This window comes from Pseudonaja textilis, chromosome 4 (genome assembly GCF_049901715.1).
Source record: "Pseudonaja textilis isolate UNSWEBS1 chromosome 4, rPseTex1.2, whole genome shotgun sequence".
Taxonomy (NCBI): Eukaryota; Metazoa; Chordata; class Lepidosauria; order Squamata; family Elapidae; genus Pseudonaja; species Pseudonaja textilis.
Genome location: NC_141993.1, coordinates 83,779,306 through 83,802,424, shown reverse-complemented (window position 1 = coordinate 83,802,424; position 23,119 = coordinate 83,779,306). Strand labels below are relative to the sequence as shown.

Here is a 23,119-nt window from a genome sequence, read left to right as displayed (position 1 = left end):
ACAAACTAACTAATTAATTAATATAATCCGTTTCCCAGATTCTGTTAAGAGCCCCAAAATAGGATGAAAAAACTCATTCATTCTAGCATATGATATTAATACAACTGCTAGGTCTTTATTCTACTGACTTTGTGTTTTCCAAGGACATATAGATCATTATTTTTATTTTATTTATTTGTCTGTCAAACATGCACAAGATAGCAAGTATAAGTATGAACATAAACAAGAACAAAGGAAGTAAACAGAGATAAATGGGGACAGTAGGACAGGGACGGTAGGCATGCTGGTGCGCTTATGCACGCTCCCATTAAGGACCTCTTAGGAATGGGGTGAGGTCAATGGTAGACAGTTTGAGGTTGAAGTTGTGAGGGGTTGAGGCTGTAACAATGGAGTTGGGTAGAGCATTCTAGGCATTGACTGTTGCTGAAGTCATAAAAAAGCATCCAGTATTCCCATCCAAGTACTAAGCAGGCCTGACCCTGCTTAGCTCCAGAGATCAAACGGGATTGGGTGCGTTCAGGGTAGTATGGCTGTAGATCCACATTCCAAACTTAAAATAACCTTTTTTTTTCCTTTGCCAACCAAGAAATTTGTGTTTATAGAAAGAATACCCCAAAATTCTACCCTTGATTGATTGTTTGGTTGAGTTCTCAAGCCAAGAAAGTTCTAAATTCAAATAAAAAGAGGATAATGTTTCATCAAGGGGATTCTGAAAGTCTGTAATCCCTTCCCACATTTTATTTTACAATAATTAAAAACATCTAAGTTTCTCTTTCCTCCCTCCCCATTTTTGTTCTTCTAGTTTTGTTTATCGTCTTATCTAGTGAAGTGTATTGTGACAGTTGCAAACCCACATACTGTTTTGTGACCTTTTGATTGGTCTAGTTAATATTACTGCAATACAGGTGGTCCACAACTTACGATGGTTTATTTAATGGCCATTCAAAGGGATCTCTGTTTGGTCAAAATCTAATAATATTTGAATGAAACTAATACATTACAGGTACAGTAATCCTCAACTTACAATAGTTCACTTAGTGACCATTTAATGTTACAATGGCACTGGAAAAAGTGACATATGACCATTTTTCACACTTATGACCATTACAGCATCCCCATAGCCACATGTTTTATATTTAGATACTTGACAACTGACTCACATTTATGACAGTTGCAGTGTCCCAGGGTCCCCTTTTGCGACCTTCTGACAAGCAAAGTCAATAGAAAAACCAGGTTCACTTAACAACCATGTTCCTAATTCAACATCTGCAGTGATTCACTTAAGAACTGCGGTAAAAAGAGTCGTAAAATGGAGCAAAACTCACTTATCAACCATCTCACTTAGCAACAGGCTCCATTGTGGCTGTAAGGTGAGGACTACCTGCAATATTAAATTTTGCGAACACATATTGCCAACTTGGCTACTTTGCTTTTTTTTTTTTAAAAAAAATTAATCATTTTTGGATTTTTCTCAGGTGAAATAGATGTTTGTTTATTGTATTTATATTGCCAGTCAAGTCAACTCACCAAACGACTCTTCCAAGGTGGCAGAAAAAAAGAGAAGATAAAGTGATTTCCTGTATCTGATGGAAGACTTCCCTGCTCTCATCACTATGGTTCTATCTGAACTACCTTTATCAAGAAAGAAATAAAGAGCTACAACTTTTTGGCTTTCGGAAAGGGAGTTTAACCTTCTTGGAAACCTTTGCAGAGCTTCTCTATATTTAACACGAGTCCCTCTGAATCCCATGGCGAGGCTCAGAATTAAAAGGCAGGGCCAATGGCTTTTCTAGGAGCTGAAGGTGGATCATTGATGTTGGCCAATGAAGTTATGCTTGGTAATCCCCCTTCATGTGTTGGAAGAAAAATCCTTCTGGGTCCAGTTCCAAGTGGGGAAAAAGACACTGGAACCATGGAGGCTGTTTGGAAAGATGGTTTAATGGTGGACAGGAGGACCACATGGCCTGGAGCTCCAGAGTGAAAAGGAAGGATGATCACATGCTTCAAGGTGAAGGAAGAGATCAAGAAAAAAGGCTGAGGTGCTGAGAGTGCCTGGGTTTTATAACCTTTGTTGGGATTTGAATTGGAGCTTGTATTCTGATTGGTTGTCAGACTCCCATGAGGCCATGCAGGGGCAACTCCGTAGGCTGTCCTGAGTTCCAGGCTTGGTTGAGCCTTGCTGGATGATGATGCACTGAAAGGGCTTTTGAGCAATTGCTATAGTTTTACCTGGAGATCTTTGTTATGTAAAGTATTCTGGCCCAGGCCTTAATGGCCCACCCATTAACAGAGGTGGGGATGAGTTTCTGCTTCTGAGTTTCTACTCTTTAGAGGAAATATTCTGCCTTTTTAATATTTCTTAGGATATTTGAATTTTCTAGGAGACGGGCGGGTGCTAACTTCCTACACATGTTTTGTAAATGGGGGGTGTGTGAGGGAGAGAGAGAGAGAGAGAGAGAGAGAGAGAGAGAAGAGAAGGTCCTCACATAATCTGAACTTTGAGGACTGAAACAAAACACCATCAAAGAACCTTGCTATGGGAAGGAAGAAAGGGAGAGAGGGAGGGAGGGAGGGAGGGAGGGGAAAAGTATAGGGGAACATAAGAATTGGAGGAGGGAGGGAGGGAGGAATGGTTGAAGAAGTAAGTAAGTTAGGGAGGGAGGGAGGGTGAGAGGGAAGGAAGGAACAAAAGAAGGAAGGAAGGGAAAGAGAGAGAAAGAGAAAAAGAAAGAGGAAGGAAGGAAGGAAGGAAGGAAGGAAGGAAGGAAGGAAGGAAGGAAGGAAGGAAGGAAGGAAGGAAGGAGGGATATGAAGGGTCTCATCCCATTAAAAAAAATGAAATTGCCAGAGTTTAGGTCATTTGCATCTGTAGGTCAACCCCCAAGCAAAATCCATTATCCCTTCCTTGCAAAGAAGACAGAACGTAGCTGTCATTTTGCAGTAGCCCTCTTCTTTTAAGGAGCATCTTTTCTTCAAGGAAAAAAAAGGGGGGGGACGGGGGAGAACCCTCTAAAAGAGAAGGGAGAAAAGGGGTGGGGGTGGAGGGAGAGAAAGCCCTCCATCCATTGTTATGTCCTATTCAGCCTCCTTTCAGAGCCATTCACTATGCATTAATTACTGCTTTCTTCCATTCCCCAGGAAGCACCCACTGCTATCCCTGGGTTTTTTTAAAAGGCACACTTCCTGAGAGAGCCTCTCCTTTTTACATGGAGAACCTGATGAATTTCCCCCTCCCTCTCCCCATTCTGTCCCATTCCTCTCATTTTTGCATACTGTAAGTGTTTCTTCCTAAAGGGGAAAGAAAGGATGAAGCAGAAGGAGGGTGGAGTGGCGGAACACAAAAAACCCCTCAATTTCATGCTTTGGGCCGCGTTGTTTGCATATCTTTCATTTTCTCTTCCAGCTGTGACTGGCAGAACATTCTTTGCAGGTTGCCCTCTCTGCTATCCCTATGGTAATTTTTTAAAAAAACTTTCTTCAGCTTCTTTTATTCTTCCGTATTGCATAGCATCTTTGTGCCTCCTTCCTGGCTCCAATCACCAGCAAAAAATAAATAAAAAAAAATTCCTGCTAGATCCTTCCTTCTTTCCTTCCTTCCTCCTCTGTTCTCACCATCCTTTGGTTCTTCTTTGGAAAAGAAACATCCCTATTGTGTCACTCTAAGTCCTGGTTGCAAGCAGATTAGAAGGAAAATTGAAGGAACGGCTGGTACTTTTACAGAAGAAGGAGGGAGGGAGTTTGTCCTATGTTTCACTCAAGTTTCTTGACTTGCTGGTCTGATGTCCAACCACCGCCATTGCAGCTCTACCAATGTCTGCGCCAAGCAAGTCCCAGTTCAATCATGGATCCATTCCACACACAAATAGCTTTAAAAATATTATAGCAAGTGGGACAGTATTCAAGATAATCCAAAACATATTTGTAAAGACATCAAGCTAGAAACCAGGAGACTGTGAATTCTAGTCCCACCTCAGGTATGAAAGCTGCCTGGGTACTTTGGACCAATCACCAGGAGACTCTGAGTTCTAATCCCACCTCAGGTATGAAAACTGGCCGGGTGATTTTGAGCCAATCACCAGGAGGCTGTGAGTTCTAGACCGGGTGAACACTTCCCAAGCCTCTTATACCGAATACTCCTTCCTCCTTCTGTTTTCCTCACAACAACAATCCTCTGAGATGGATTGGGATGAGAGTGACTGACTGGCTTAAAGATAACCAGCTGTCTTTCAGGCAGGATTAGAACACAGTTCCATAAACAAGTCCTCCTTACATTTCCTGGTACTATTTTCTTCAAATCTTTCTTGTGGTACTTGATATAACAATGCAGAATATAGTAGAAAATCCTGGTTTCCTTTGATCTGAAAATGAAAATGTGGTCTTTTTCACAGCATTTCATGCTACTGATTCATGTTCAGTTTGTGAATAAACTTCATTGTTAAGATTCATTTCATGTCTGTTGTTTGTTTTCCCTGCACGAAGAACTTAGTATTTTGCTTCTTAAGCCATTTTCTCTAACTTATCAAAGTATTTTAATACCTACTTTCAGCTACCCTACCTAGTTTAGTTGTCTTTATGATTGAAGTTATTAATGTGAATGTTGAGCACCCAAAGATGATCTCCGTTCTGTCTCAGTTCATTCATCCAGCTTTTCATCTAGTGAAATCAACTGTCAAGGGAAGTTATCTTTAGCGAACCTAATTAGTCACAAAATTGCCCAAGAGATCTGTGTAGATAACCTGTCTCCCATCTTCCCTCTAAGGATCTGCATCCTATTCACTTTCCAACTTGTCAGTCAAACTCTAGGGAAGACATCATGGGGACTTTTTTTTTTGTTTTAAAGCAGTACAATTATCATGGAATGGGCCAACTCGCCATGGCCAACTCATGTGGGACAACTCACTATGACGAATTCACCGTGGGATGCCCCATCACAGGACAATTTAGCAACTTGATTTAATTATTTAAATGAAATAAAAAAATATTTTAATTTACATCATTCGCATTTCATTCTGATCCTCCTTTTGGATCCTCCTTTCTTTAATGATTCAGTTCTACCACTTCTTTGATAGGTCACTCTTTTTCCACGGTGAGTTGTCCCACCACGATTTGGCCGTGGCAAATTTTTCCATGGCGAGTTGGCCATGGCTAATTGTCATACACCCCAATTATCATTGCTAAGGTGTCCTCAAGAAACTGTTGAAGAATTATAGAATAACAGAATTGGAAGGGACCTTGGAGTTCTTCTAATTCAGCCCCTTGCGCCAGCAGGAGATTCTACATCCTTCTGCACCATCCAATCTCTTCTAAAAACCTCCAGTGATGGAGTCCTCACAACTTCTGAAGGCAAGTTCTGATTAATTGTTCTAATTGTAAAGAAGTTTCTCCTTGGTTCCGGGTTGCTGCTCTCCTCGATTACTTTCCACCCGTTGTTTCCTGTCCTGCCTTCAGGTGCTTTGGAGAATAGCTTGACTCCCTCTTCTTTGGGGCAGCCCCTCAAATATCGGAACAACTGCTATCCTGTCTCCCCTAGTCATTCTTTTCATTAGACTAGTCATACCTTAGACATCCTGCAACTGGAGAAATTGAAAAAAGTCTTCCATCCAGCTACTTTGCCCCTCACCCCACCCCAAAAAAAAATTGGGAGGAGGGAGAATTTCCAAAGGCTATATCAGGGGTGGGCTTCAAAAAATTTAGCAAAGGGGTCTCTGCCTGGTTGCTGGGTGGGCGTGGCCTAGTCAGCCTCCTGCATCACAGTGGGTGGGAGGCGTTTTTGCCTGGGCTCCGAAGACTTTCCTCGAGTCTCCAGGAGGGCGAAAACAGCCTCCCCAGGCTCCGGAGGCTCTCTGGAAGCTGGAAATGGGCCATTTCTGGCCTTCCTGAACTTCTGGGAGGCCTGTTTTTTGCCCTCCGTGAGTCTCCGTGTGCACCCTGCACTTACCTGCATCCAAAACAGGCTGCGTGGGGACTCCTGGGAGGGGAGGGGCAGGGTGGGGTGGGCGGGGCCAGCCAGGAGTGGGATTTGGGGGGATCTCTGAACTGCATAGAATCTGAGCTAGGAGCTCTCCCGAACCCCTGCAAACCTCCAGCAGCCCACCCCTGGGCCATATGCACTCCTCTTAATTTGTATCCCTGTGCTGTCCCAGCCTGTCTATGGGAATTGGATAGTTACTTAGGAATTATGAGCTGTCCCTTTAAGGGAACGCATCATGGTAAATATAGTTAAAGGTATCCTGGGGAATGTAGTTCATGTCACGTGGCCACATCTGTTATCCTGATTGGTCACTAATTGACCCTTGAGGGGTTGGGGGAGGCTTCCCTCCATTCTTGCCTGGACTCATGAACTGATAGCAGCTTTTCTACTGCTACGAGATGGGTTAGGAGATAACCATCTTTTACCTACAAGGCAGATATACAAAGGATTGGTCATAAAAGAAGAACTTTGTCACAAACCTGAGTTATGAGGATACCTGATGAACCAATAAATGTTCTTTGTTATGGACATCTTGTTGAGTTATCTATCTGCATCTGTACAGTTGATGAATCCACCTATGTACAAGATATAGAAAAATCCCTCTGCCTGCAGGTGATAGACAGTTAGTTGGAGTTTTGTGTGAATGAGGGAGGGGAGGAGAGAGAGCAATGGAGAAAGGACAGACACACACATATACATCTAATAAAGGTTTTGAAATCAGTTTGAATATGCCGTACCAAATTATTTTTCTAAAAGATTAAGCAAGTCATCCCTCATCTGGATAATACCGTTCCCTCTGCTTTTGTAACCATATTGTTTCTAAATGGTTCAGATATCATCTACAGAACAAAGCTCACTCATTATACCTTAACGAAATTGAGTTCACGGCTTTAAAATAAAGAGGGGAAACAGAGTTTGCTCTTGCAAATTAAATTATTTTTCTAAAGTTCCTTTTTGAGCAAATGAAATATAAACTTCTAGCCTGAGATATAAGGAAACCCAGTTAGAAACTGTAATAGAGTCCAAAGATCATCACCATTCTTGAAGGTTTTATCGCCTTACCAACAATCATAGCTTACACAAAAGGAAGAGTAACAGAAGCCATAGTCCTTTTCTGGATAACGAATCCCACCCAGCTTTCAGTCAGATTTCTTACAAACAATAGAAATAATGTTTGATATATTCTGAAGCCCTTGGGGCATATTTAGAATAGAGGTAGTCCTTGACTTACGACCCCAACTGAGCCCAAAACTTCTGTTGCTCAGTGAGTAGTTTGTTAGGTGAGTTTACTCCATTTTAGGACCTTTCTGCCCCTGTTGACAAGTGGATCGTTGAGTTGTTAAGTTAGCAACACGGTTGTTAAGTGAATCTGGCTTGTCGGAAGCCAGAAAAGTGGTTGTAAGAATCAATGCTGGTAGTTCTCAATTTACGAGCACAACTGAGCCCAAACTTTATGTTGCTAAGTGAGAAACTTCTTAAGTGAGTTTTATCCCATTTTACAACTTTTCTTGCCACATTTGTTAAGTTAGTAACATGGTTGTTAAATGAATTCAAATTTCTCATTGACTTTGCTTGTCAAATGGGTTCAGCATGACCCCGGGACACTTCAAATGAATAAATATGAGTCAATTGTCAAGCATCCGAATGTGAATCACATGACCATGGGGATGCTGCAACAGTCATGTGATGACCCAGAGTGTAACACGTCACAAAATCCAAAATGTGAATAAATGTCCTTTAATGCCTCCAACTTGGCCCCACTGTTCAATAATTCTCAGTTGGAGATAAAACTTATTCAAAAATAGTCTTCAAAAGAAAGCAATACCGTCCGAACTTAATGAGCAGACAGAGGTGAAATGAAAAACTAAAACAAGCTACAATGAAGGAATTTCCACAACGGACCAAGATAAGACCAACTTCAAGGATATAACAAGGCACAGTCTGTTGGAAGGACGCCAACCAAGATAACTTCAGCCCAAAATAATATACGCTTTGCTTTTGACAATGCTGTGTTTTAACCATCTCTCTTATACACTATTCTTCCCAGCTGCAGCCAATGAGGGGGATCATGGCCACTTCCTCTCTCATAAGCCAAGTTGTTTCCTTCTCCGTTTCTCCCTGCATGTCCTAGGCTGAAGAGGGGATGAGCCTGGTTCTTCTTCTGACTGCCCAGCCGGCCTCAGCCCTTCCCCAGCCTCCTCCACAACCTCTGGAGCCACACCTCTACTCCCTGTCGGCTGTTTCTCCTCTCCCTCAGAGTCTGACTCTAACAAGGGCATGACAGGTCATAAGTATGAAACATGGTCACAAATCGCTTTTTTTTCAGTGCCGTTGTAACTCTGAACAGTCACTAAATGAACTTTTAAGTTGAGGACTACCTGTATAGTAGCTGTTCCACAGGCAAAGTGCTGTCAGGTTTTTTAAAAAGAAGGTGGTGGTGGTGGAAATCGGTCTTGTCTTTTCCAACAAAAGAGCTTTTGTTCTACCAGGAAATGGCAAAAAGTAGGATGGGAAGGTGATTCTTTCCAGATTCGGGACTCCATCCAACTAAAATGTCTAATGCTATTAGTCACTTGTAGAGAGTGAGTAGAACGGTAGTTGTGCCAATGTGATTTGTCACTCAGGCTGCATAGAACGAAATCCCAAATCCACCCACAATTAATAAATGTGGCAAGATTGCAGTGGTAGGATTCAATTTTTTCACTACCAGTTCTGTGGGTGTGACTTGGTGGGTGTGGTGTGGCTTGATGGGCGTGGCAGGGGGAGGATACTGCAAAATCCCCATTCCCTCCCCACCCCAGTAACCTGCTTTCCAGCTCCATTCTCCTGCGCAGGGCAACCAAAGAAGACCCAGCCAATCAGCTGGGACTTGGGAGGCAGAGAAGAGATGGGGGCGGGGCCAGTCAGAGGTGATATTTTTCCGAACTACTCAAAATTTCCGCTACTGGTTCTCCAGAACTGTGGGAACCTGCTGAATGCCACCTCTGCAAGATTTGCTGGCAATAGGGGTTCGATACACCTGCTTTCTAGAAGAGGTTGGACTACAATTCCCAGAAAACACAAGCCCTTTAATTCATTGGTAGAGAGAAGCATAGATTTCTGATGATGGACAGCATCTATTCTTCTCAAAGACAAACTTTACATATGAGGAAGTGGGGAATGAATCATCCTTCGAATCCAGTACAGGTAGTCCTTGACTTACAACCGTTTGTTTAATGCCGTTAGAAGTTACACCAGCACTCTAAAAAAATGACCTACAACCATGTGACTTATGCCTATCCGAGCATCATACAATCATGGGTTCAAAATCTGGGCACTTGGTAACCAGCATACATTTACAAACCCTGCAATGTACTCAGAGGTGGTATTCAGCAGGTTCTGACCAGTTCTGGAGAACTGGTAGTAGAAATTTTGAGTAGTTCAGAAAACCATCAAATACCACCTCTGACTGGCCCTGCTCCCATCTATTCTGTGCCTCCTGAGTCTCAGCTGATCGGCTGGGTCTTCTTTTGTTGCCCTGCGCAGGAGAATGGAGCTGGAAAGCAGGTTAGTGGGGTGGGGAGGGAATGGGATTTTGCAGTATCCTTCCCCCAGGAGTGGGGAAGGAATGGAGATTTTACAGTATTCTTCCCCTGTCACGCCCACCGAGTCACATCATGCCCACCAAGCCATGCCCACAGAACTGGTAGTAAAGAAATTTGAATCCCACCACTGAGTATATGGTAGTCACGTGATCAGCACTAGAGACCTTCCCAGCTGGCTTCCAACAAGCAAAGTTAATGGGGGAAGCCAGATTTGAACACAAATCACTGCAGTGATTCACTTTAACGACCATGGCGTAAAAGGTGGCAAAAGTGGGCATGCTTAGCAACCAAAATTCGGGTCATAATTGTGGCCACAACTCCAATCGTGAGCTGGGGGTACAATTCTCCAAAGAAAGCAGGGTTTGGGTCCAGTGGTGGTATTCAAATAAAGTTGCCCCCGGTTCGGTGGGTGTGGCTTGGTGGCCGCACTTTGTGCGCATGCATACTTTGCGTGCATGCGTGCGCCAAACATGCACTTTGCGCAGGCGCGGAGGCGTTCTAACTTGCCTCCTGCAAGCCTGCATGATGCTGGTCACTGCAGCAGCTGCCGCGTGGCGCTATTCTGCACTGCGCAAAGCAGCTGTGTTTTGAATTCTGGCCATAAAAGTGAGTATGGGAGCCCGGGCGGGTAGGTGGGCCAAACAGAGACCAGCGAAGAGAACCGGTTCGGTCTACACTACTCATCGCCGCTACCGGCTCTCCAGAACCGGGCAGAACCAGTCGAATACCACCACTGTTTGGGTCACATCACGTAGGTAAATTAGGATGGTTAAAACCTAGTGGCTGCATTCACACAAAACTCTAAGCGTGGTTTTAACTTTGGATCATTTTGGGCAGCTTGGCATGTTGTGCAAACCCAGACCGTTTGGTTAGATGGTTTCCTGTGACACGGAGACCTTGAAAATAATTCAGTAACCAGGTTCAACATGTCAAGTGAGCAAAGTCTACAATTGTTTTTTTTTTTTAAGTTGTCACCTGAAGTCTTTGAGGTGCTTTTCAAAAGGCAACCAGACTTCCTTGGTGTTTATTTTGTCCTTGAAAATGTTTCGCTTCTCAGTGGAGAAGCTTCGTGGATGAAAAGCAAAACCTTTTCAAGGAAGGAAAACAACAACAACAAGGAAGTCCAGCTCCCTTTTGAAAAGCACCTTTGGGGATAACCATGATCTGGATGATTGAGAATCTCCATAGATATTTGGCATCTGAAGGAGACTCTCGTTCTACCTTGTTCAAAAGCAACACAGTCTCACAATTTTTTTTTCCAGCATCCAGCAGATAAAAGTCCACAAGTCTTAAAGTTGCCAAGTTTGGAGACCTCTGGTTTAGCTACTAATAGATGTCCAGCTTTAATTTTGGATCTTTTCCAGCACAGTTTGGAACTGTGGAAATGAGACCTGAACCTTTTGCACACAAAATAGATCCTCTGTTCTTAAGCCACATAGCTCCAAAGTTCAGAAAATAACAGTAATAGTAATAATAATAAAAAAGAATCAATGAAACTGGCATGGATTGGCATTATATTGGCATGGATTTTAGTCGCCCTAATGCTGATTCTCTATTGCTTGGGTTGAACAGATTGAAGCATTACACAGGTGTCCTTTTTAAAAAAAAACTGCATATGCACACAGCAGAGTTGGAAATCCCTCCCCAGAATAATTCAGTTGGCCAATAGATGATTGCTATTAATCACTCCTTTAAGCCCTTAACAAAAGGTGTTTGACATCTGACCTTGTAACCTTTGGGAAGAACATTTTGCATTCTCTTAGCATTAACCTCGTTGATCTTCGGACATCACACACATCCTTGTGATTTCCCCTCTGGCTTTCCGGTTAGTTTGGCAGGAGGGCATTATTTATGCCACTGTTGCATATATGCAGGGCCATCCCAGGTATCCAGAGGGTGGAGGGTGATAGAATTTTTTTTCCTGGGGAAAGAAAAAAAAAAAGAGAGGCCAAAGTTCAGCTAGAGGGCAATATTTCCACAGGTCAGCCCTGTGGTCATCGGAGCTCTCAGCATAAATGGGGAACCCTTCTAGACTCTTCCAAACAGATTATTTCTACAGAATTGTCCACTATTACTACATAAAATTCACTCTTTGGAAGTTTAGGAAACCGATCGGCTGTCTGTGGGCATTTGTTTATTTTTATTTTATTTACTTGTAACCTGCTTTTATTATTTTTATAAATAACTCAAAACACACACACACGTACAATATCCTTTCTTCTGCTTTCCATATCACCACAACAGCTCTTTCAGGTGAGTTGGGCTAAGGGTGAGCAACTGGCTCCAAATCACCCAGCCAACCTTCATGCCTAAAAGTGGGACTAGAACTCACAGTCTCCTAGCTTCTAGTCTAGTGCCTTAACCAATACGTTTAGATGATTCTGAAGTAGGCCTCTTACATCAAAATCCAAACTTGGAAGTGCCATTGGTTAAGGATTCTTCCAGAAGAGGGCCATTGCCTTGGGAGATTCTCTGCAGGTGCTACACCCATTATGATTGCAACCTTGTCTACATGAAGTTGGTACCAGGAATGTGGGCAGTCTTGATTCTGTTGTGCTTCTGTTCTCCAAGCAGTCAATGATCCAGAACCTTCCAAGAAATTATCATTTAATTGTACAGAGGTGTTCTACCTCTGAAAGATTTGCCTGCTGTGATGGGGAACCGGTTCTGCCTCATGCTGACTCACAGCAATGGTACGGTGGCATTTTTATATTGGGCCAATTATTTTTCTCCTTTCAAATTCTGCTTTTGTGCCTTACCGCTTTCCTTCCTTGTCCCAGACCAGGACTCCTCTGTAATCTTGCTAAACTTGAAAAATCGGAATCACAATTTTGTCTTGCAAAAGGCCTCCACGGTTGAATCTCAGGAGCAAATAAGGACACCTATATAAGGGCCATTCCTGAGTTGCGGTCAGAATTCCAAATATGTTGGGGAGATGGTTGAAGAAGAAACATTCAACTCGCACTAATTGCAGCTGATTAAATAATAGAGAGCACCAGAGGTGGTATTTAGCAGGTTCTGACCAGTTCTGGAGAACTGGTAGAGAAACTTTTGAGTAGTTCAGAAAACCAACTAATGCCACCTCTGACTGGAGATTTTACAGTATCCTTCTCCTGCCAAGCCCACCAAGCCACACCCACAGAACCGGTAGTAAAAAAAAAATTTTCCCACCACTGGAGAGTACCACCAGATCCCATAAAGATTGAGTGCTTTAACTGTGTGCTTGTTTTTACTCGTTAACTAGTTGCCCATTTTTAATAGACCCTTCACGATGCTAAATAAGTACATACATACAGGGAGGCCTCAACTCACTACTATTTGTTTCATACCCATTCAAAGTTACAACGGCACTGAAAAAAGTGATTTGTGACCATTTTTTCGCATGCTATTGCAGCACCTCCCTGGTTGGATGATTAAAATTCACACACTTGGCAACTGGTTCATATTTATGATGGTTGCAGCGTCCCAGAGTTCTATAATCATTTTTTGACATCTCCTGACAAGCAAAATGTCAGCGTGCCAGAAAACCACCACTCCAACAAATCAATCCGAGGCAGACATCCTCTCAAAACTTCTGTTTTATTTGGGTAGTAAAGTTCCTGGTTTCCTTGCAATGTAAAAAATTACAAATCCACCCCCTGCACCCATCATTGCATCACATGCCCCAATCACCATCTGTCCCAACTTGAGACGTCCTCTCAACCAGGTGCAGAAGTAACACGACCTTGACTTAGAAGAAGAATGCTATTATGGCTAACCACATACACTCCAAGAAATTCCCCCCTCCCATTTTCCCAGGCTCAAGAATGTGGCAGTGTGGCAGCTTCAGGTGCTAATATGGCTTCGAAAGGTGACAGAAAGTCAAGGGGGAAGCCAGATTCACTTAACAACCAGGTTGCTGATTAAAACAACTGCAGTGATTCATTGAACAAGCATGGGAAGAAAGGTCATACAATGGGGCAAATCTGAGTCAACAACTGTCCTGCTTAGCAATGGAAATGTGCTCATTTTTAATCGAAACCGAGGACTACCTGTATATATAGAATGCAAGGAGATGCTGATCACCAATGTCTGTTGAAGTCATCTAAAAATGCCTACAAATTTACACACACACACACACACACACATATATACCATGTGTATGTGTGTGTATACACACACACACACACACACACACACACACACACACACACACACATATGGTATTCAGCTTTGTTCAGGTATTTTCCCACGTCATTATAGTTGTGCTTTTAAAGTTGTAGCGATGTTCAGCAGAATCTCATCTGTCATCATCAGGCTTCTGTATTGTGTTCGTCTGTGAGTCAGACTTCCACAGCTGTTTCTGTTTTAAATTTGGTGCTAGCCTACGCTGTGCCAGAATGGTTTTTCTTCATCCTGATTGGTTGGGAGTCTTGGTCTGTGTTTATTGGTCTTGGAGTTTGCTGTGTTCTGCTTGATTGGTGTTTCTAATATCTTCTGCCTGTTTTGTAGCTTTTTTTGTCTTGATTGGCTGGCAACATTGTGTTTCCTGTATTAGAGGCTTTTAGTACAGCTTGGCTCCGAGTAAATGGATGGCTATCCTGGGTCCTGCATTGTGATCTCCTGGGTCATTTGTGTTTTGATCTCTTTTCCAAAACACAGACAACCCAGGAGATCACAACACAGGACCCAGGATACCACAACAAAAGCAAGGCCATCACACAATCCATTACCCAAGCTGTTAAAACACAGGAGGCTAATGGAAAAAAGATCACTACAAAACAAACGACCTAAGAGATTACAGCACAAGATCCAGGATATCTCCACAACAAAACTCACAAGGCCATCACACAGCCCATTATACCAACATCAACTCCAACAACCAATCAAGAGGCAGCAGCGCAGCCAACCAGCCCAGCATACCAGCCCCCCCACCAGTATTTATAGAGAGACGGCAGCTCCAATCACACACTGCTTGTACTGGCACAAAGCAGAAAGCAGCAGCCTGAGGATGGCAAGTGGGACCTCACCAAAACGTCGCCAAGATACTCTTAATCTTACATGGGAAAAGACCCAAACACACCTAGACCTACATACCTGTACCCATGAAAATCTACAAAAACATACATATATATGTATATGTATATATGTGTGTATATGTGTGTGTGTGCGTGTGTGTGTGTGTGTGTGTATCTTAAGTTTTCGCGGGTACTTACATGTATGGTATTCAGCTTTGTAGGGTATTTTCCCGTCATTGTAGTTGTGCTTTTAAAGTTGTAGCAACGTTTCGGCAGAATCTCAGAAGCCTGATGATGGCAGATGAGATTCTGCCAAAACATTGCTACAACTTTAAAAGCACAACTACAATGACGTGGGAAAATACCCGAAACAGAATTTTTTTACTGGCCAAGTGTAATTGGACACACAAGGAGATTGTCTCTGGTACATAAGCTCTCAGTGTACATACAAACATACAGTGTACATACAAACGCACAAACATGCAATGGACACACAGACATAATCTCTCAGTCTACAGGTAATCCTTAATTTATGACCACCAAATGAACCCCAAATGTATGATGTTAAGTGACAAATTTGTTAAGGGAGTTTTGTCCCATTTTAAGACTTTTTTTGCTACATTTGTTTAGTGAATCACTGCAGATGTTAAATTAGTAATATGGTTGTTCAGTGAATCTGGCTTCCCCATTGACTTTGCTTGTGAGGCCACAAAAAGGGATCATTGCAGCCATCATAAATGTGAGTCAGTTGTCAAGCATCTGAGTGTGAATCACACAACTGTGGGGCTGCTACAATGGTCATAAGTGTGAAATATTGTCACTTTTTTTCAGTGCCGTTGTAACTTTGAACGGTCACCGAACGAACTGCTGTAAGTCGAGGAGAAGCGGTATAGACAAACCAAAAGGAATCTCCAGGGGATCCTGGAGTCTTAGTGGACAACCAACTAAATATGAGCCAGCAGTGTGCAGCAGCCTCCAAAAAATCCAATGCAATCCTAAATTGCATTAACAGAGGGATACAATCCACATCAAGTAAGGTACTAATACAACTCTACAAAGCCTTAGTAAGACCACACCTAGAGTACTGCATCCAGTTTTGGTCACCACACTATAAAAAAGATGTTGAGACTCTAGAAAAAGTGCAGAGAAGAGCAACCAGGATGATTAGGGGACTGGAGGCTAAAAAGTATGAAGAACGGTTGCAGGAACTGGGCATGGCTAGACGAGTGAAGAGACACGATAGCAGTGTGTCAATATTTAAGGGACTGCCATAGAGAGGAGGATGGAGTCAAGCTATTTTCCAAAGCACCCGAAGGCCAGACAAGGGATAATGGATGGAAACTGAACAAGGAGAGATTCAACCTGGAAATAAGGAGAAACTTTCTGACAGCGAGAACAATCAACCCATGGAACAGAAGTTGCCCTCGGAAGTTGTGGGAGCGTCATCACTTGGGACTTTCAAGAAGAGATTGGACTGCTGTCTGTCAAAAATGGTGAAGGGTCTCCTACTTGGGCAGGGGTTTGGACTAGATGACCTACAAGGCCCCTTCCAACTCTGATTATCTGTTATCTGAAAAGTGATAAATCATAAGATACAAATAACACCGTGATAAATCATAGGACACCCATAGGAAAAGATAATAGCAAAGATGAGAAGGGCAAAAGCAACATAACGTCAGATTTTTAGGTTAACTCTCAAGATAACTTTCCCCTCCAAGTACAGGATCGTTAAACTAGAGATTTTGCCTCTCACCAAAATATCTGGAAAGGACTGGAGACTGGGACATGGCAGGGTGTTAGTGTTGGTGCACCTAATTGTCTTTCAAAAAAAAAATGTACTAATTGACAAATAAGAGGTGACCAATTCGATAGGCACTGATTGAAAGTGAAAGCAAATATTTTGAGTGTAAAATTCTCACTTTTAGCTTGCAGACAGTAGCTTGCCCTTAACTTCAAAACAGAGGAGTTATTTTCTTCCGGATTCCCGTTAACTTGCTGGGGGGCTACTGAGAGCCAGACTCCAAGGGGGCTTCGTCAATTAAGAACGGAGGAGCTCTTTCCTGTCCAAAATAATTAAGGACCGTTTGAGGTACAGCGAAGCAGATACAGGGGAGCTGCTTTGTGTGCAAATTGTGCCAGAGGAAATAATAGGGAAGACATAATTAGGAACAAAGCCAGAGATTAAATCAGCCAACTTTGCTTTGCAGGAAATAAACGAATCTCAGTTTCATCACCTTTTCTGGGTCCATCAGCACTACTTAACATCAAGCTAAATTTTGTCCGTAGCTCTGAAATTCTTCCGTGACTTCATGGATTCCTCTTTATTGTTTCGCTTTGTTTAATTGTGTACCCAAGTCTTTAGGGCGACAATCTTTCCCCAGATAGCTTGCGACAATTTTAAAATGAAAACACCAGTTTAAATACATTGGAATCACAGTAGCAAAAGCTAACAGAGCCACATATATATATTTAAAACACACACACACACACCATAGAATCAAAAGAGAGAAAGCTTCAAGGCATCCACCAAGGAGGGTTAAGGTTAAGAAAATTCTTCCACAGCAGGGCCATTCTTTAAAAAGCACTTTTGGGGAGTTCCATCTCAGGACATGGCGGGATTAAAAGGGCTTTTGGTAGCAATAGCAACAGCACTTGGACTTATATACAGCTTTATAGTGCTTTACAGCCCTCTTTAAGCAGTTTACAGAGTCAGCCTCTTGCCCCCAACAATCTGAGTCCTCATTTTACTGACCTTGGAAGGATAGAAAGCTGAGTCAATCTTGAGCCTGGTGAGATTCGAACTGCCAAATTGCAGGCAGCCGGCAGTCAGCAGAAGTAGCCTGCAGCACTGTACTCTAACCACTGCACCACCGAGGTAGATAGTTTACGAAGGAAATCTTACTGAGTTCTGTAAGATCAAACTCCATATTACTGGCTATATGGTTGTACACCTTTCATCAGTGGAATAAACAGCTTGGTCGAGCATTGAGAAATTTATATTTATTTATTAAATGTATATGCTACCCATATCGCTCTTCGAGATGATTCCAGCCTTCCCTTCTTTTCCCTTTCCCTCCCTCCCTCCCTCTGCCTCCCCTCCCCTGCCCTCCCTCCACCCCTTCCATGTTAAAATTAGGAATGGTGTTATGAAACTTTCATGGTATATGGGAAAGACCTTGGGAGACAGGGCAAAGGGAAGCTACCTATGAAATAGACAGATAAGAGACAGCATCGCCTGCTGCAGGATAGTGGATCATGTGACAAGGGGCTCAGGAGGCACTCTCCCTAGTTTCTCAGGCTGAAAAGAAGACAGAGGGAGAATTGTACTTTCAGACTTGCAAGATTCTGTCAATGTAGCTTTATCATGAAATAGAATTAGTTTATCTGGTCAGGACAGACAAGAAACTTGGTCCTTGGGCCCGCAGATGAAAGTAGAAACTATGCAACAGCCTGCTCCTCTGTTGTTTTAGATGTTGTGGCATCTGATCAACCATGCTATTAAAAGGAGGGGAAGATTGCATTCAAAAGGGAAAATGAACGGACCTTAGGTGCAAACATCTGGGAAAGTGAAAGACAAGAAGGAAGGAATTGGGTATGTCGAGTCTAATGAAAAGAAGGGCTGGGGTGACATGATAGCAGTGTCCCAATATTTGTGGGGCTGCCACAAAGAAGAGGGAGTCAAGCTATTCTCCAAAGTGTCTCCTGCTTGTGCAGGAGGTTAAGCAGAAGACCTCAAAGGTCCCTTCCAACTCTTCTTTTCTGTTCTGAAATGTGTTGGGATTAAAGAAAAGGGAATTGTTCCTAAAAAGAAAAGGCAAGGCATTAGGTAAAGCTTTGTGGCACTATGGGGAGAAGGTGAGAAAGCAAGGAAGGAGCCAATGAAGCTGGCCTTCCCTGAATGGATGGGAAGGGCAGGAAGCAGAATAACAACCAATCAGCTCAAGCGATAACTCTAATTGGGATGGAGCGCAGCCCAATGCCATCGCCAAACTATTCCAATCCATACTGGAATTTTTGAAGTTGGTTTTACAGAGCAGCCAGAAATACAGGAAACAAGCAGTTTAGGCACCAATGCAGAACTGCCCTCGGTTTAAGACTTCAGCAAATTCGTGTCTGCCATTTATTTACCCTCTGGCTGTGGTTCACTCTGTCTTGTTTGCTTTGATATATTTTTATTAACAAGGATTAGGTTACTTGGCATTATGTGCTCAGTTTAAACTTGTAAGAGGACCCAATCAGGTTGGTTTCCTTTTCGAATTGTATTTACACATAGGGAACCTTTCGCCCTCCGTGGTCCTTTCCTTGCCATTTCTTCTGCCCCCAAGACAATTATTAAATTAATCACCAACTTCTATTTAAATAGATTTGGAAATTCCTACCCAGACGGGCATTTAGGGTCATGTTGTTTAATTAAAGCCCACTTTGGAGAGAGAAGGTGAGAAATGCAGCAACGTTTGAAGGCTGTTTAAATCCTTGCAAGAATTTGCCAGCAAATCACTAGTGTTTTGCAGGTTAGGTTCCTGTGCATTGGCTAGGTGAGAGATACGTAAAGGAATTTTTTTGTTGTTGTTGTTCTGGGAAATTCATTGTTTGATTGAAACAAAAGACCACAATTTTCACATTTTCCAGTACGGTGACTTAACTCCTCCTTTTGTCTTTCAATCAGCATGGACCTTTCATTAAGTAAAAGAATACCTGGGAATATTAGTTAGAACAGCTCAGACAACAAACAGCAAGCACTATAATTGAAGGTCTTGAGAACAAGTGTTTAATTTCTCAGATTTATCATAGTACTGTACACACAGGAACATATGCAGTAACCTCTTAATTTCCGGGACAACAGGAACATTCCTGTATCAGGGCCTTATCATTGTTGGTTATGATACCGTAATATTGTATTGTTATTATCCAACCTTACAGCATCATTTTTCTACTTCTCATAACAGGGAATCACAGATGTTCAAGCAGGTACTAGTTGACACCTGTTCATCTCTAGTCTTAGTACCCTTTACCAGAGACAGTGTAAAAATAAAGGTTTCTCTGTCCAGTTGTGTCTGACTCTAGGGCACAGTGCTTATCCCTGTTTCTTAGTCGAAGGAGATAGCATTGTCCAGAGACACTTTCTGTGGTCACAGGGCCAGCATGGTTACAAGCCAAAGGCACATGGAATGCTACTACCTTTCCACCAAAGCAGGAATCCTAGACTCTAGGCTATTCAAGGCTATTCAGGGGAAGACTATAGCACCTAGTCCAGTGGAAGGGATACCGCCTGTCAGAGTAAAAAGTAGGGACATGAAGGCAGATAGACTAGTTAACAAATTCCATGAGGAAAATCCTCAAAAACCTAAGGAAGATTCGAGGGAGAAGGGGGATTAGCCAAGCCACCGAGTTTTCACCCTGCACCCATCCTCTTGTTTTCCAGGTGGGCCTCACTTTGTAAAGGGGAGCCGCCTGTCAACCTGGGAAACAACTTCAGCTGAAGCCATTCTTTCTCATGCTTTTGAACTGCTAGGAGGGCAGGAGCTGGAGCAAGAACAGGAGCTCACCTCGTCCTACGGCGCTCAGGTCTCGAACTGGTCTGCCAGCTTTAACCGCTGATCCATCGTGCCCCCCTAGAGACCATGCAAATTGTGATAATTCCTTCTTTTGAGCTTTGACTCTTTTCCCTGCTAGCCCAGCCTCTTCTGCACACATCACCATCACTGCCACCACTTAAAGGGAAAAAAAAGAGAAAATTTGAAAGCAGCCTTACCTGCTCAGCCTGCCCCATTTTGTTGATGTTACCAAGGAGGAAGCAACCTGTTTGACAGAAGCCTGGCCGAGCAGATCCTTTACATAGCTGTGAATACAAGCTGACAACTAAATCAAGCAGAAGGGGACCATAATTGCAGAGAATGCATTCTTTTATTTGTTAATTCATATATACAATATTATTATAATAACAATATTATTATAATATTGTGTAAAATGCTGCAGAAGAGACATGGCCTGTCAGTTCTGGCAGAGCTCAAGAGACAGAATATTACTTGTTGTTAGTTGTGAGGTTGTGTCTGACCCATTGTGACCCCATGGACAGCGTTTCCCCAGGCCTTCCTGTCCTCTACCATCTTCTGGAGTCCATTTAAGCTCATGCCTATTGGTTCAGTGACTCCATCCAGCCACCTCATTCTCTGTCATTCCTTTCTTCTATTGCCCTCAACCGTTCCCAGCATTAGGCTCTTCTCCAGGGAGTCCTTCCTTCTCATGAGGTGGCCAAAGTATTACTACTGCTTTATAAAACCTTAGTAAGACCCGGAATACTGCATTGAGTTTTGGTCACCACATTACAAAAAAGATAGTGAGACTTTGGAACAAGTGCAGAGAAGAGCAACTAGGATGATTAAAGGGCTGAAGACAAAAATATATGAAGAACAGTTGCAAGAACTGGGTATGGCTAGTCTAGAGAAAAGGAGTAGACAGGGACATGAGAGCAGTAGTCCAGTATTTGAGGGGCTGCCACAAAGAAGAAGGAGGTCAACTTATTTTACAAAGCACCTGAAGGCAGGACAAGAAACAATGGATGGAAACTAATCAAGGAGAGAAGCAACCTGGAATTCAGGAGAAACTTGCGAACAGTGAGGACAATTAACCAGTGGAACAGCTTCCCTTCAGAAGTTGTGAATGCTTCATAGAATTGAAGCAATGTGTGAGATAATCAACTTTGGTCAAAAATATTGAGAATGCTCCTCTGGGGAAAGAGGCACCCAAAAGTACACATATAGACTGGGTGAAACCAGGCTCAATAGCAGTAACTGTGAGAGGGATCTTGGAGTCTTAGTGGACAACCAGCTAAATAGGAGCCAGCAGTGTACAGCAGCCGCCAAAAAAGCCAATGAAATCCTAAATTGTATTAACAGAGGGATACAATTGAGATCAAGTGAGGTACTAATACCACTCTATAAAGCCTTAGTAAGAGCACACCTTGAGTACTGCATCCTGTTTTGTTCAGCACATTATAAAAAAGATGTTGAGTTTCTAGAAAAAGTACAGAGAAGAGCAACCAGGATGATTAGGGGACTTGTAAAACATACAATGAACAGTTGCAGGAACTTGGCTTGGCTAGTCTAGTAAAGAGAAGGACCAGGGGAGACATGATAGCGGTCTTCCAATATTTGAGGGGCTGCCACAGGAAAGAAGGGGTCAAGCTATTTTCTAAAGCGTCTGTAGGCCAGACAAGGAATAATGGATGGGAACTGAACAAGGAGAGATTTAACCTGGAAATAAGGAGAAACTTTCTGGCAGTGAGAACAATCAACCAATGGAACAGCTTGCCCTCGGAAGTTGTGGGAGCTTCATCACTGGAGGCCTTCAAGAAGAGATTGGACTGCCATTTGTCAGAAATGGTGTAGGGTCTCCCGCTTGGGCAGGGGTTGGACTAGATGACCTACAATTCTGATTATCTGTTATCTGCACCCCATTTTGAGTCCAGCTCTACCTATCTGAGATCCTAGTTCCATCCATGCAATTCTTGATCATGCTTGGGTCTTGTCCTTCATTGACCATAATATTTTGGTTTAACTAAGGCAAGCCTTGAAGTTCATCCAGAACTTTCAATGGAGGTAAACTGGAGCCGCAAGGAAGTTCACCAGTGAAATGATTCTAGCCTTGGTAACTGATTGCCTTCTGAGAAAAAGCTCAGGTTTCTAGTTTTAAGTTGTAAGACCTGAAAAGATCCGCAGCCTAACTAATGGTGTGGACATCAATTTTAATATGCTTTGACTTATTTCTTGAGCATTAAGATGGGGAGTTAAGGTCTCCTTAAAGAAGGTTTCTTTGGGGCCTCTGGGTGCCTGCAAATTGGCAGTATAAATATCCCCAGATTTTCAAAAGTGGGTTAAATTCAGTGTGTAGGGAAAAGACAGCAAAAGGTACAGTGAGGTGGGTCTGAAAATAAGTCAGATTCAGCCTGAGGCTCCTCAGAAAAGAATTTCATTAAAAAAAACAACAATCCACCAATGTAGCCTCAAGGGTTATTTTTCAAGAGGCAACTGGACTTTCTTTTTTTCTTTGAAGACGTTTCACTTCTCATCCAAGAAGATTCTTCAGCTCTGACAGGAGAGTGAGGAATGGAAGGATTTATATTCCTTGCAGACAGCTGGTCATTTGCATCCTTTTAGAGGGTCGTTGAGGCCGCTTGGAAGTTTATCCGTGTCCTCAGGGTCACCTGAGTAGTGCAAATGGGTGTGGAGCCTTCTCGGAACTGCTGAAAGGATGATAAACGAAACGTCTTCAAAGAAAAACCAGAACGTCCATTTGCCTCTTGAAAAAGAACCTTTGGGACAACCGAGATCCAGATGACTGAGAATCTCCATAGACCTTCCATAGTGTAACCCTATGGAAAAGCGGGCAGAGTAGCTATTCAAAATGTTGTTGACTCCTCCATTTTAAGCCTTTCCGTCTTCCTTCCCAGTCACATGACTCAGAACAGAGCTCTCATTAAGAAGCCAGAAAACTAATTTCACAGTCCCGCTCTGTGTGCATCCCCTATCCTGATTTCTTCTTTCTTTCTTTTTTGTTTTCTTGTTGCT

At 42.8% G+C, this 23,119-nt stretch overlaps 1 long non-coding RNA gene across 6 annotated transcripts in view; it reads right to left on the bottom strand.

Annotated features, from left to right (window-relative positions):
- LOC148125904 (uncharacterized) overlaps window positions 1-23,119 on the bottom strand; it is a 93,082-nt gene that overhangs the window by 23,603 nt on the left and 46,360 nt on the right. For 5 of the 6 annotated variants that reach the window (XR_015743641.1, XR_015743639.1, XR_015743638.1 and 2 more), the window contains one exon: window positions 11,281-11,476. This is a non-coding gene — a long non-coding RNA (uncharacterized LOC148125904). Of the gene's footprint in view, window positions 1-10,848; window positions 10,868-11,273; window positions 11,477-23,119 lie in introns of those variants that run through there. The other variant, XR_015743642.1, reaches the window with a different exon arrangement.